Source organism: Budorcas taxicolor, chromosome 14 (assembly GCF_023091745.1).
Source record: "Budorcas taxicolor isolate Tak-1 chromosome 14, Takin1.1, whole genome shotgun sequence".
In the NCBI taxonomy this organism is placed as follows: Eukaryota; Metazoa; Chordata; class Mammalia; order Artiodactyla; family Bovidae; genus Budorcas; species Budorcas taxicolor.
In genome coordinates, this window is record NC_068923.1 from 68,002,770 (window position 1) to 68,015,579 (window position 12,810).

A 12,810-nucleotide genomic window follows, 5' to 3' on the forward strand; every position below is an offset into this window, starting at 1 on the left:
CTGCAGATGGTGATTGCAGCCAGAGCTTCCCTGGTGGCTCAGAGGTTGAAGCATCTGCCTCCAATGCGGGAGACCCGGGTTCCATCCCTGGGTTGGGAAGATCCCCTGGAGAAGGAAATGGCGATTCACTCCAGTATTCTTGCCTGGAGAATCCCATGGACAGAGAAGCCTAGTAGGTTACAGTCCACGGGGTCGCAAAGAGTAGGACACGACTGAGCGACTTCACCTACTCCTTGGAAGGAAAGTTATGACCAACCTAGATAGCATATTCAAAAGCAGAGACATTACTTTGCCAACAAAGGTCCGTCTAGTCAAGGATATGGTTTTTCCAGTAGTCATGTATGGATGTGAGAGTTGGACTGTGAAGAAAGCCGAGTGCCAAAGAACTGATGCTTTTGAACTGTGGTGTTGGAGAATACTCTTGAGAGTCCCTTGGACTGCAAGGAGATCCAACCAGTCCATTCTAAAGGAGATCAGTCCTGGGTGTTCTTTGGAAGGAATGATGCTGACGCTGATACTCCAGTACTATGGCCACCTCATGTGAAGAGTTGACTCATTGGAAAAGACTCTGATGCTGGGAGGGATTGGGGGCAGGAGAAGGGGATGACAGAGGATGAGATGGCTGGATGGCATCACTGACTCGATGGACGTGAGTTTGAGTGAACTCCGGGAGTTGGTGATGGACAGGGAGGCCTGGCATGCTGCAATTCATGGGGTTGCATAGAGTTGGATATGACTGAGTGACTGAACTGAACTGAACTAAACTGAAGTTAGTAACTTCATGATTTAGCAAGATTAAACTTTCCATGTTTAGCAAGATTAACAACGACCTGGGGCGAGTATTCTAGGGAAAGGTATCCTGTAGAAAGAGCTCTGGGACTCACTGGATTCTCCCAGCTGTTTCATATGCTTCCTGAGTGTCACTTGCTGGAAGGTGACTTGTGAATGTCACTTCTCCTTGCTCTCGACATGGCCACAAAGCCTTGATTATTCTTCTAAATTGAGCATTTCCTTTAGACTTTTCTGAGTAGAAAGTGCAATTTTTATAGTATGAGAGCTTTTGGTTAACTTAGCTATGGTAATTTGTGGGTTTTTTTGCACTCTCTAATTTTATCTCTTGAAAATAAGTATCTCTTTTGGTATAATCTTGGGTTGCAGGAGGTCACATTCTTCATAGTGACAGTTTTGAGTGGGAAGAAGGGGATAGCAGAGGAGTTTGGATTTGTTCAAACAAAGGACACTGGAAAAGCTCTTCTTAGAAGACTGGCTGGGTGGCAGACTCAGAAATCTAGGATACTCTAGAATTCCTGGGATTTCTGTGGATCTGAAAAATAGCAACTTTGACTGGGGGGGGGGGAAAACGGTTTAAAACAATTTCATTTCTCCAAAATCCTTAGAAATTAAAATGGCTTAGATCATCGGAAATTAGAGCCTTATGAGGATAGAGAAAAACAGATCCCTTGGTACAATATAAAAATTCAGAATGCTTTCAATCTGATCTAGAGAAATTGAGTCAAAACTAGACAGCTCTTTCAACTCTTTAAAGGATTTTATGATCTGTTGGGACAGCAACTTGGAGGTGGTATATCTACTTACAAATCAAATATTTCTTAAAGTTTTAAAAATGAAATAACATACAAACACAAGGAAGCAAAAGAAATTTATATTTTGAAGAAATTTGATTTTTGTAATTAAAGCTAAGTAATACATTTTATATATTATAAAAATATTTTTAGCATATTTTCTTGAAAACATTAGACTTTTTATTGGTGTGTAACAAAATAGTTCCTAAATAAGCAGTTTCTGTATTTGTGTTTTCAACCTGTTGTTCAGAATAGCACTTCAGTTGCTTCCTGAAAAACAAAAACAATACAAACATGTTTTAAGAACATATAGTGTGATTTTAAAATATGTTTAATTAATTTTAACTTTCTTACTATTTCATGGAATGGTTAATAACACAAAAATCAGTATTTCAGAGTTTACCAATTTAAGTTGCTCTTGTGCAGAACTGTGGAGAGAGAACAGTGGTCCTTATATATTGTAGTTTTCACATTCAAGTTTTCTAATTTTATTTAGTATAATTTCATGACTCTCTTAAAAGTAAAATGCTGTTAATTCAGAATGCAAAGTTATTAAAAAAGAAAAACAGAATTTCATCAACGGTTGCTATGATCTGAATATGTGTGTGCGTGCTGTGTCTGACTCTTTGCAATCCCATGGACTGTGGCCTGCCAGGCTCCACCGTCCATGGAATTTTTCAGGCAAGAATACTGGAGTGGGTGGCCATTTGGTCCTCCAGGGGATCTTCCCAACCTGGGAACTGAACCCCACCCAGGAATTTCTTAAGTCTCTTGCATTGGCAGGCAGATTCTTTACCAATAGCGCCACCTGGGAAACCCCACCTGAATGGGAAAGAAAGTGAAAGTCGCTCAGTTGTGTGTCATTGTGTGTCCAACTCTTTGCTACCCCATGAACTATACAGTTCATGGAATTCTCCAGGCCAGAATACTGGAGTGGGTAGCCTTTCCCTTCTCCAGGGGATCTTCCCAACCCAGGGATTGAACCCAGTCTCCTGCATTGCAGGTGGAATCTTTAACAGCTGAGCCACCAGGGAAGCCACACCTCAAATTTATGTTTTAAAACCTAATGTCCAATGTGATGGTATTAGGGATAGGGCTTTTGATAGGTGCTTAGGTCTTGAGGGCAGAGCTTCCATGAATGTGATTAGTATTCTTATAAGAGACTTCACAGAATTCCCCAGCCCCTTCAACCACATAAAGATACAGTGGAAGTCTGCGACCCAGAAGAGGGCCCTTATTTGACCATGCTGGCACCCTGATCTCAGACTTCTGGCCTCCAGAATTGTGAGAAATAAATTTATGTTGTTCTTAAGCCATTCAATCTTTGGTATTTTGTTATAGCAGCCAGAAAGGATGAAGACAGTGTTTAAGTCTTCTCATGTCTTAATTGAAGAATTATGGATTATTTAGTAGCAAAGGGGAAGCGGTTAACTTTTTCATCCGGGAAAAAAAGTACTAAAAGACATCAAGAATGTTATCATTTACCAATGACTTGAAAGTAGGATTTTCTGAATTTTGTAAAATTCCAAAGTTGTAAGATACAAGTAGGGAGAAAGTCAGTGGAGATAATTAGGGCAAAAAATATGTTTAATGAAGAAACACAAAATGTACAAATATAATAATACTGTACAAATATAATAATAATACATAGTACTTATACTTTATATTTTAATGCTTCTTGGAAGAAAGAAATGAAATTAAGCAGTACCTATCACATTATTATAAAACAGACAGCAAGTTTTACTCTTACTAGAATTCTAGGGACAAGAAAACTGGCATTAAAATACAATAACTTGTGTGCTGCTCTTTACCTTTGATCCCTCAGCTCCAAACACATCCTCTCTATTATCTATAAGAGGCAGGGATGGGACTTTTCAAATTGTGCTTCTCCCTTGACAGCTGGTTTCTAATTAGTTTCTACCAGGAGGAGGGAAGAACGGATTATTTCTTCCTGAAGCCCCAGGCTCCCGTTGTTCTGCCACTCTCCCAGAAAGCCAGCCTTATTGTGTCCCTTCATCCTGACTTCTTTTTTTAATTTTAAATTTAGTCTTGGCTTTTAGTACTGAAATACTTCATTCTCCTTCTAAATTATTCAGTCCATTTCAGTTCAGTCATTTAGTCGTGTCTGACTCTTTGCAACTTCATGGACTGCAGTGTGCCAGGCCTCCCTGTCCATCACCAACTCCTGGAGTTTACTCAAACTCATGTCCATTGAGTTGGTGATGCCATCCAACCATCTCAATCTCTGTTGTCCCCTTCTCCCACCTTCAATCCTTCCCAGCATCAGGGTCTTTTGAGTTGAGTCAGTTCTTTGCATCAGGTGGCCAAAGTCTTGGAGATTCAGTTTCAGCATCAGTCCTTCCAAAGAATATTAAGGATTGATTTCCTTTAGCATGGACTGGTTGATCTCCTTGCAGTCCAAGGGACTCTCAAGAGTCTTCTCCAACACCACAGTTCCAAAGCATCAATTCTTTGGTGCTCAGCTTTCTTTATAGCCCAACTCTCACATCCATACATGATTACTGAAAGAACCATAGCTTTCACTAGACGGATCTTTGTTGGCCAAGTAATGCCTCTGCTTTTTAATATGCTGTCTCGGTTGGTCATAACTTCCAAGGAGGAAGTGTCTTTTAATTTCATGGCTGCAGTCACCATCTGCAGTGACTTTGGAGACCAAAACAATAAAGTCTGTCACTGTTTCCACTGTTTCCCCATCTATTTGCCATGAAGTGATGGGATCAGATGCCATGATCTTAGTTTTCTGAATGTTGAGCTTTAAGCCAACGTTTTCACTCTCCTCTTTCACTGTCATCAAGAGGCTCTTTAGTTTTTTTTCGCTTTCTGGCATAAGGGTGGTGTCATCTGCATATCTGAGGTTACTGATATTTCTCCCGGCAATCTTGATTCCAGCTTGTGCTTCATCCAGCCCAGCATTTTTCATGACGTACTCTGCATGGAAGTTAAATAAGCATGGTAACAATATACAGCCTTAATGTACTCCTTTTCCTATATGGAACCAGTTGGTTGTTCCACGTCCAGTTCTAACTGTTGCTTCTTGATCTGCATACAGATTTCTCAGGAGGCAGGTCAAGTGGTCTGGTATTCCCATCTCTTGAAGAATTTTCCAGTTTGTTGTGATCCACACAGTCAAAGGCTTTGGCATAGTCAATAAAGCAGAAATAGATGTTTTTCTGGAACTCTTGCTTTTTCGATGATCCAACAGATGTTGGTAATTTGATCACTGGTTCCTCTTTCTATTTAAATCCAGCTTGAACATCTGAAAGTTCAAGGTTCATATACTGTTGAAGCCTGGCTTGGAGAATTTTGAGCATTACTTTGCTAGCATGTGAGATGAATGCAATGTGCTATAGTTTGAGTATTCTTTGGCATTGCCTTTCTTTGTGACTGGAATGAAAACTGACCTTTTCCAGTCCTGTGGTCACCACTGAGTTTTCCAAATTTGCTGGCATATTGAGTGCAGCACTTTCACAGCATCATCTTTTAGGATTTGAAACAGTTCAACTGGAATTCCATCACTACCACTAGCTTTGTTCGTAGTGATGCTTTCCAAGGCCCACTTGACTTCACATTCCAGGCTGTCTGGCTCTAGGTGAGTGATCACACCATCGTGATTATCTGGGTCATGAATTTTTTTGTATAGTTCTTCTGTGTATTCTTGCCACCTGTTCTTAATATCTTCTGCTTCTGTTAGGTCCATACCATTTCTGTCCTTTATTGAGCCCATCTTTGCAGGTGTATAAACCCAAACCCAAAACAATAAAGTACATGGTGCGGGATCATACTTATCAATAATTACCTTAAATGTAAATGGGTTGAATGCCCCACCTAAAGGCAAAGACTGGCTGAATGGATACAAAAACAAGATCCCTATATATGCTGCCTACAAGAGATCCACCTCAAAACAAGGGACACATACAGACTGAAAGTGAAGGGCTGGAAAAAGATATATCACGCAAATAGAGACCAAAAGAAAGCAGGAGTGGCAATACTTATATCCGATAAAATAGACTTTAAAACAAAGGCTGTGAAAAGAGACAAAGAAGGCCACTACATAATGATCAAAGGATCAATCCAAGAAGAAGATATAACAATTATCAATATATATGCACCCAACATAGGAGCACCGCAATATGTAAGACAAATGCTAACAAGTATGAAAGGGGAAATTAACAATAACACAATAATAGTGGGAGACTTTAATACCCCACTCACAGCTATGGACAGATCAACTAAACAGAAAATTAACAAAGAAATGCAAACTGTAAATGATACAATAGACCAGTTAGACCTAATTGATATCTATAGGACATTTCACCCCAAAACAATGAATTTCACCTTTTTCTCAAGTGCTCACGGAACCTTCTCCAGGATAGATCACATCCTGGGCCATAAATCTAACCTTGATAAATTCAAAAAAATCAAAATCATTCCAAGCATCTTTTCTGACCATAATGCATTAAGATTAGATCTCAATTACAGGAGAAAAACTATTAAAAATTCCAACATATGGAGGCTGAACAACATGCTTCTGAATAACCAACAAATCACTGAAGAAATCAAAAAAGAAATCAAAATATGCATAGAAATGAATGAAAATGAAAACACAACAACTCAAAACCTGTGGGACACTATAAAAGCAATGCTAAGAGGAAAGTTCATAGCACTACAGGCATACCTCAAGAAACAAAAAAAAAGTCAAATAAATAACCTAACTCTACACCTAAAGCAACTAGAAAAGGAAGAAATGGAGAACCCCTGAGTTAGTAGAAGGAAAGAAATCTTAAAAATTAGGGCAGAAATAAGTGCAAAAGAAACAAAAGAGACCATAGCAAAAATCAACAAAGCCAAAAGCTGGTTCTTTGAAAGGATAAATAAAATTGACAAACCATTAGCCAGACTCATCAAGAAACAAAGAGAGAAAAATCAAATCAATAAAATTAGAAATGAAAATGGAGAGATCACAACAGACAACACAGAAATACAAAGGATCATAAGAGACTAGTATCAGCAATTATATGCCAATAAAATGGACAACGTGGAAGAAATGGACAAATTCTTAGAAAAGTACAACTTTCCAAAACTGAACCAGGAAGAAATAGAAAATCTTAACAGACCCATCACAAGCACGGATATTGAAACTGTAATCAGAAATCTTCCAGCAAACAAAAGCCCAGGTCCAGATGGCTTCACAGCTGAATTCTACCAAAAATTCTGAGAAGGGCTAACACCTATCCTACTCAAACTCTTCCAGAAAATTGCAGAGGAAGGTAAACTTCCAAACTCATTCTATGAGGCTACCATCACCCTAATACCAAAACCTGACAAAGATGGCACCAAAAAAGAAAACTACAGGCCAATATCACTGATGAACATAGATGCAAAAATCCTCAACAAAATTCTAGCAATCAGAATCCAACAACACATTAAAAAGATCATACACCATGACCAAGTGGGCTTTATCCCAGGGATGCAAGGATTCTTTAATATCTGCAAATCAATCAATGTAATTCACCACATTAACAAATTGAAAAATAAAAGCCCTATGATTATCTCAATAGATGCAGAGAAGGCCTTTGACAAAATTCAACATCCATTTATGATCAAAACTCTCCAGAAAGCAAGAATAGGAGGAACATACCTCAACATAATAAAAGCTGTATATGACAAACCCACAGCAAACATTATCCTCAATGGTGAAAAATTGAAAGCATTTCCCCTAAAGTCAGGAACAAGACAAGGGTGCCCACTTTCACCGCTACTATTCAACATAGTTCTGGAAGTTTTGGCCACAGCAATCAGAGCAGAAGAAGAAATAAAAGGAATCCAAATTGGAAAAGAAGAAGTAAAACTCTCACTGTTTGCAGATGACATGATCCTCTACATAGAAAACCCTAAAGACTCCACAAGAAAATTACTAGAGCTAATCAATGAATATAGTAAAGTTGCAGGATATAAAATCAACACACAGAAATCCCTTGCATTCCTATACACTAATAATGAGAAAGTAGAAAAAGAAATTAAGGAAACAATTCCATTCACCATTGCAACGAAAAGAATAAAATACTTAGGAATATATCTACCTAAAGAAACTAAAGACCTATATATAGAAAACTATAAAACACTGATGAAAGAAATCAAAGAGGACACTAATAGATGGAGAAATATACCATGTTTATGGATCGGAAGAATCAATATAGTGAAAATGAGTATACTACCCAAAGCATTCTACAGATTCAATGCAATCCCTATCAAGCTACCAGCGATATTTTTCACAAAACTAGAACAAATAATTTCAAGATTTGTATGGAAATACAAAAAACCTCGAATAGCCAAAGCAATCTTGAGAAAGAAGAATGGAACTGGAGGAATCAACCTGCCTGACTTCAGGCTCTACTACAAAGCCACAGTCATCAAGACAGTATGGTACTGGCACAAAGACAGACATATAGATCAATGGAACAAAATAGAAAGCCCAGAGATAAATCCACACACATATGGACACCTTATCTTTGACAAAGGAGGCAAGAATATACAATGGAGTAAAGACAATCTCTTTAACAAGTGGTGCTGGGAAAACTGGTCAACCACTTGTAAAGAATGAAACTAGATCACTTTGTAACACCACACACAAAAATAAACTCAAAATGGATTAAAGATCTAAACGTAAGACCAGAAACTATAAAACTCCTAGAGGAGAACATAGGCAAAACACTCTCCGACATAAATCACAGCAGGATCCTCTATGACCCACCTCCCAGAATACTGGAAATAAAAGCAAAAATAAACAAATGGGATCTAATTAAAATTAAAAGCTTCTGCACAACAAAGGAAGCTGTAAGCAAGGTGAAAAGACAGCCTTCTGAATGGGAGAAAATAATAGCAAATGAAGCAACTGACAAACAACTAATCTCAAAAATATACAAGCAACTTATGCAGCTCAATTCCAGAAAAATAAACGACCCAATCAAAAAATGGGCCAAAGAACTAAATAGACATTTCTCCAAAGAAGACATACGGATGGCTAACAAACACATGAAAAGATGCTCAACATCACTCATTATTAGAGAAATGCAAATCAAGACCACAATGAGGTACCACTTCACACCAGTCAGAACGGCTGCAATCCAAAAGTCTACAAGCAATAAATGCTGGAGAGGGTGTGCAGAAAAGGGAACCCTCTTACACTGTTGGTGGGAATGCAAACTATACAGCCACTATGAAGAACAGTGTGGAGATTCCTTTAAAAATTGCAAATAGAACTGCCTTCTGACCCAGCAATCCCACTGCTGGGCATACACACCGAGGAAACCAGAACTGAAAGAGACACATGTACCCCAATGTTCATCACAGCACTGTTTATAATAGCCAGGACATGGAAGCAACCTAGATGTCCATCAGCAGATGAATGGATAAGAAAGCTGTGGTACATATACACAATGGAATATTACTCCGCCATTAAAAAGAATACATTTGAATCAGTTCTAATGAGATGGATGAAACTGGAGCTGATTATACAGAGTGAAGTAAGCCAGAAAGAAAAACACCAATACAGTATACTAACACATATATATGGAATTTAGAAAGATGGTAATGATGACCCTGTATGCGATCAGCAAAAGAGAAACATAGATGTGTAGAGCAGACTTTTTGACTCTGAGGGAGAGGGAGAGGGTGGGAGGATTTGGGAGAATGGCATTGAAACATGTATACTATCATGTAAGAAAAGAATTGCCAGTCTATGTTTGGTGCAGGATACAGGATGCTTGGGGCTGGTGCATGGAGATGATATGGGGTGGGAGTTGGGGGGGGGGGGGTGTTCATGTTTCGGAACTCATGTACACCCATGGCGGATTCATGTCAATGTATGGCAAAACCAATACAGTATTGTAAAGTAAAATAAAGTAAAAAAAAAGAAAGAAAGAAATGTTCCCTTGGTATCTCTAATTTTCTTGAAGAGATCTCTAGTCTTTCCCATTTTATTGTTTTCCTCTATTTCTTTGATTGTTCACTGAGGAAGGCTTTTTTATCTCTCCCTGCTGTTCTTTGGAACTCTGGATTCAAATGGGTATATCTTTCCTTTTCTCCTTTACCTTTCAGGTCTCTTCTTTTTATAGCTGTTTGTAAGGCCTCCTCAGACAACCATTTTGCCTTTTTACATTTCTTTTTCTTGGGTATGGTCTTGATCCCTGTCTCCTGTACAATGTCACGAACCTCTGTCCATAGGTCTTCAGGCACTCTGTCTATCAGATCTAATCCCTTGAATCTATTTCTCACTTCCACTGTATAATCATAAGGAATTTGATTTAGGTCATACCTGAATGGTCTAGTGGTTTTCCTCACTTTCTTCAATTTAAGTCTGAATTTGGCAATAAGGAGTTCATGATCTGAGCCATAGTCAGCTCCAGGTTTTGTTTTTGCTGATTGTATAGAGCTTCTCCATCTTTGGCTGCAAAGAATATAATCAATCTGAATTAGGTATTGACCATCTGGTGATGTCCATGTGTAGAGTCTTCTCTTGTGTTGTTGGAAGAGGGTGTTTGCTGTGACCAGTGCGTTCTCTTGGCAAAACTCTGTTAGTCTTTGACCTGGTTCATTCTGTACTCCAAGGCCAAATTTGCCTGTTACTCCAGGTATTTCCTATTTTTGTATTCCAGTCCCCTATAACAAAAAGGACATCTTTTTTGGGCATTAGTCCTAGAAGGTCTTATAGGTCTTCATAGAACCGTTCAGCTTCTTTAGCATTACTGATCAGGGCATAGACTCCAATTACTGTGATATTGAATGGTTTGCCTTGAAAACAGAGATCATTCTCTTGTTTTTGATACTGTATTTTGGACTCTTTTGTTGACTATGATGGCTACTCCATTTCTTCTAAGGGATTCTTGCCCACAGCAGTAAATATAATGGTAATCTGAGTTAAATTCCTAAAATGTCGATGTTCACTCTTGCCAACTCCTCTCTGACCACTTCCAATTTGCCTTGATTCATGGACCTAACATTCCAAGTTCCTATGCAATATTGGTCTTTACAGCATCAGACTTCCATCACCAGTCACATCCACAGCTGGGTGTTGTTTTTGCTCTGGCTCCGTCTCTTCATTCTTTCTGGAGTTATTTCTCCACTGATCTCCAGTAGCATATGGGGCGCCTACTGACCTGGGAAGTTCATCTTTCAGTGTCCTCTCTTTTTGTTTTTTCATACTGTTCATGGGGTTCACAAGGCAAGAATACTGAAGTGGTTTGCTATTCCCTTGTCCAGTGGACCACGTTTTGTCAGAACTCTCCACTATGACCTGTCCGTCTTGGATGGCCCTACATGGCATGGCTCGAGTTTCCCTGAGTTAGACAAGGCTGTGGTCCATATGATCAGATTGGTTAGTTTTCTGTGATCCAGGTTTTCAGTCTGTCTGCCCTCTGACAGAAAAGGATAAGAGGCTTATGGAAGCTTCCTGATGGGAGAGACTGAGGAAACTAAGTCTTGTTCTGATGGGCGGGGCCAGGCTCAGTAAAATTTTTAATCCAATTTTCTTTTGATGGGTGGGGCTGTGTTCCCTTCCTTTTATTTGACTTGGGGCCAAACTATGATGGAGGTAATGAAGATAATGGCGACCTCCTTCAAAAGTTCCCATGCACGCACTGCTACATTCAGCGCCTCAGCCCTGTAGCAGGCCACTGCTGACCCACACCTCTGCTGGAGACTCCTGCACACTCCCGGGCAAGTCTGTGTGTCTCTTGTGGGGTCACTGCTCCTTTCTCTTGAGACCTGGTTGGCATAAGGTTGTTTGCACCCTGTAAGAGTCTGTTTCCCCAGTCCTGTGTAAGTTCTGGCAGCTCTGTGGTGGAGTTAATGAGACCTCCTCCAAGAGGGCTTATGCCATACCCAGGCCTGCTGCATCCAGAGCCCCTGCCCCAGGCGCAGTCCACTGCTGACCTGCACCTCCACAGGAGACGCATGAACACAATTCTCTCTCAGTCTCTGTGAGGTCTCTGGGTCCTGGTGTGCACAAGGTTTGTTTGAACCCTCTGAGTGTCTCTGACCAGTATGGGGTTTTATCTAAACACGGTTTTGTTCCTCCCACCATCTTGATGGGGATTCTCTGCCCTTGGACATGGGGTATCTCCTCACAAATTTATGGCAACATGTGGCCACAGAAAATGGTTTAGGAATGGGCATGTGACCCAAGCTGAGTCAATGACAATAACTTTGGGACTTTTGCTGAAGGTTTGTTCTTTCTGCATTAGTTGCATTAGAATGTAAACATGAAGATGCTGGTGGCATTTGTACATGAGGGTTGGGGTGGATGATGGAGAAAGAGAGTCTGGGAGTGAATCTATCACTGAGTAGAATGGAGAGGAGAGATGGAGACTCAGGTTCTGGATGATGTCATTTGAGTCTTTGGTTCTTGCTCTTCCAGATCAGATTACTTCCGAGCGTCTCAGTTAAGCGCGTTCACTTTATTGTCCAAACCAACTGGAGCTGAGCTTCTGTACCTTGTAACTGAAAGAATACTGACGTAACCTGAATTTCTCACTCCCCACATTCTTATACCCCATCATATAATGGAATAACATTTCCACAGGGTGGTTTTGTCTTTACATTTGAAGCTATCACTCCCTTGGATAGCAAGGAGATCAAACCAATCCATCCTAAAGGAAATCAACTCTGAATATTCACTGAAACGACTGATGCTAAAGTTAAAGCTCCAATACTTTGGCCACCTGATGTGAAGAGCCAACTCATCGGAAAAGACTCTGATGCTTGGAAAGATTGAGGGCAGAAGGAGAAGAGGGAAACAGAGGGTGAGATGGTTGGATGGCATCACTGACTCAATGATCATGCATTTGAGCAAACTCTGGGACAGGGAAGCCTGGTGTGCAGTCCATCGGGTGGCAAAAAGTTGGACATGACTAAGCAGCTGAACAACAACAACAAGTATTACTAATTAAGGAGAACAAAGAAGGAAAGAAAAGTGTATGTCTCAGTTTTGAGTACCAAATTCAATTCACTAGCTGTATCAACAGAGGATGAGGTGGTTAGATGGCATCATGGACACAACAGACACGAGTTTCAGCAAACTCCAGGAGATGGTGAAGAACAGAGAAGCCTGGGGTGCAACAGTCCATGGGGTCACAAGGAGTCAGACACGACTGAGCAGCTGAACAACAACAACTTTCTTAATGGTGGAGACTGTCTTTGTGTTCATAGT

General features: G+C 40.0%; 1 protein-coding gene across 1 annotated transcript in view; it reads right to left on the bottom strand.

The window, feature by feature from the left end:
• Positions 1 to 1,771: 1,771 nt before the first annotated feature.
• Positions 1,772 to 12,810, bottom strand: part of PKHD1L1 (PKHD1 like 1) — a 180,267-nt gene continuing 169,228 nt past the window's right edge. The window contains exon 78 of the mRNA XM_052651713.1: positions 1,772 to 1,853. The gene's annotated coding sequence lies outside the window, so the exon portion shown is untranslated. The remainder of the gene's footprint in view (positions 1,854 to 12,810) is intronic.